Below are 3,251 nucleotides of genomic sequence, written 5' to 3' on the forward strand. Positions count from 1 at the left end.
CTATGGCCTGAATCCCTCTCACTCTGAGAGAAGACCCTTGCCCATAATTAGTCGACGACGTATTTCAAGCTTATGAGATACTTTTAACTTTGTAAAACAAAACAAAAAAAAATATGTTATAATCCGATTGAATATTGAATTTAACCCCTGATAAGATTAGATTCCTACATAAGGTCACCACATATGCATTGCTACTTATTATTAAATCGCTAAACACTGCAGTGTACAATGTTATCGGTACCTAGGTACTTTCAAATGACATTTAAATGTCAAATTTCTTTATTATCGTAAATATTCAGTAGTTGCTATGCTATACGTGTAAATACCGATCTATGTGTCATTAATTATAAAAATGTTTATAAATAGGCAAGGACAAAACAGTTCAATGGTTTTTTCTCTTATTTTTGTCAACCGAGTTTCTTTTTTTTGTTTAGGTACTTTTACCGAGGTTTAATCTTTATCTTATATATAAATTCACAATGTTAAGTACCGTACTCCGCCGAAACGGCTTTACCGATTTTCACCAAATTTTATATGCATATTCAGTAGGTCTGAGAATCGGTTACTATCTATTTTTCATACCCCTAAGTGATAAGGGTTGTTCACTCTTAACATTTTTTTATTTATGTGGCAACACAACGTTTGCCTACTATTAATTATGTATATGTAAAGTTTAGTAAAAGTATTTCGACCTGGGATTCTGGGTCCATGTTTAGACCACTGAATCGATATTTAGATCCGCACCGTGGCAGCTTCCAGTGGCAAATATTAGTAGGTAAGTATATTGAAATATCAAAAATATTTATTAAGTATGATATTTTTTATGCAATTATGAAAAATAGCATAGTGAAGTGATGGTGATCACGTAAATTAGCCACTAAAAATTGTAACCGCCAGGTTACAATTTCTAGTGACGAATTCTAGTGACTAGTGACATGGCAATGCAGTCCTCCTGATATCAAGTCACCAGTAGCTACTGTTGTTGACGGACAGATAAATTAATTCCCAATAAAATTCCCATTTTAAGTCGATCATTCGCTGTACCCACTTAGTTCACATTTTTCGGTCAAAACAGGCAGGAGTTTTTTGAATTTTAACTGAGAGAATGGCGATAATTAAGTAGGATTTTAAGAGTAGCTAAATTGAAACAACTCATATTCGAATACTATATACTATACATATACGAATACCAACAGAAACAATTGCTACGAAATAAAAAAATAGAAATGATATGGAGTTTTTGCCGCCGCAATTACTGAGCTCATATGTATGGAAAATTACTAGCTCGCCTACTTCCGTATGCGAAATTGTTATCCATTCGCTTACTACTGGGTTTTAACGTTGCTATTTCAGCTATGAAGGCGTGTGTGAAGCATTTCATCATAGCCCTCAATAGTACGCATCAATAAGTCGTCAAGAAATGGAGGCATCAGTGGGCTACCTACGTGGTTCGACGTTAGCTCCTTAGGCACCACCGCTACCTGTCGTAGGAGGCGACTAAAAGGGGGCTTCCGGGGTTGCGTGCAGCAAGCGTGGGAGACCGAATCGTCCAGCAAGCCACCCCGGGAAGGAGGGCGGTATAAAAGGCACCACCGCTAAGGCTCACCTTTTTCTACCTTATAACCGGGTTAAGAGATGCTTTGTTCAAGATCTTAGATTGTGATAGAGATTTTGTATTTCTGTGTGATTTTGTTGTATTTTGCAAACCTAACACATGTAGGACACATTAGATTATAGTATGTAAATTGTACATAATAGGTATATGTGTAATAACCGTGTTCTAGCAAATAAAGAATTTGTATTTGCCTAGTAGCATTGTCAAGCACTGCTGTATTCTGTGTGGTAATGGAGACATACTTTTCCGAGGCATTACTGCTTAGTCCTCAGCAGTAGTGGCGTATCTATGGCCTACCTCGGGTAGGAATCTTAACTTTTCTCGAGTTGATTGAAGAGATCAATGGGAGGTAGAAGCCATTTATAGTAGCCCGTCAGGTAGACTGCATGCTCGTCTACTTGTTTATGGTCATAAAAAAATGTTTATACAATTACTTCGCAGAGTTTGATCCTCATACAGTATCTATGTGAAGAGATGTAGAGACGCTTCCGACAGCACATAGTAACATCAACATAAAACAATAGACATTATTTAAGCATTAATCAGTTTTATTAAATTGATATCAGGGGTAAATAAATCAACCGGCAGACGACTACACAATGATAATGACTTTGAACTTTCTCGAAATGTTTATTTAGTTAGAGAAATATTTAAACTAGTTAGATGTTTAAATCTCGTGCGCGGTATGTAAATTGGTTCACGTCAGCTATCACGTAAGAAGTTCTGACATGAAGTATTCTGATTTAGTCGGAGATTCGTCCGTTTTTTGTTTAGTTAGTCTACGGGAACTGTGTCATTATAATTTTGATTAATTAGTGATTTTTTTATGTAATTTATTTTAACCCAATTTGTGTTATTCAAAAAATCATGATTCAATTCCTTTAATTTTTTTTTCCTTCAAATATACGGACCATGAACTGCATGTTGCTTTTCTTTATAATATAGGAGTAGGAGACGAGCTTGCAGTCCACCTGATGGTAAGTGGTTACTGCCGCCCATGGACAACTGTAATTAACCCCAGATAGGAATAGATATTCCTACCTGAGGTCGGCCACAGATGCGCCGCTACCCCTGACCACTAAGCTGCAACGCCTCGGAAAAGTCTGTCTCCCTTACCACATACCCTTCAAACCGGAACACAGCAGCGCCTAACACGGCTGTTATTAGGTAGAAATAGGTGTGTGGCGGTGTTGCCGCCGGAGTCGAACCACAAAGGGTTCTACCACCTTCAGTGCTTCAGTGCTTATCTACAATCTTATAATATACTAGTAGAATAGACTAGTAGTCCTATAGAAACGTTGCTACCTCTGAGTAGGTACTCGTAAAGAACGTTTTTTGGAAATAAAGGAAGACTATAAAATGCAAAAAATATGTTATGTAAATTTTATTAATCATAGGTAATGATGATAGACATAAATTTCGTACTTAGTAAATTCAGCTTTAAATAGTTTGACTTTGATTAATTTTAAATTTATATTTTGATGTTGAATGGTATTCCAAAATAAAACAACATTCATATAATTTACAAATAACTTCAAATTCCCCAAAAATATTTAAAGTGTCAGGAACATAATTTTTAGTTGCATAAAGGTTTCATTTGGGTTGTTTTAAATAAAACAGTTTGTAGATAATATAA

This window comes from Epargyreus clarus, unplaced genomic scaffold, assembly GCF_041222505.1.
Source record: "Epargyreus clarus isolate Ecla_fem2 unplaced genomic scaffold, WU_Ecla_fem_2.2 ptg000029l, whole genome shotgun sequence".
Taxonomy (NCBI): domain Eukaryota; kingdom Metazoa; phylum Arthropoda; class Insecta; order Lepidoptera; family Hesperiidae; genus Epargyreus; species Epargyreus clarus.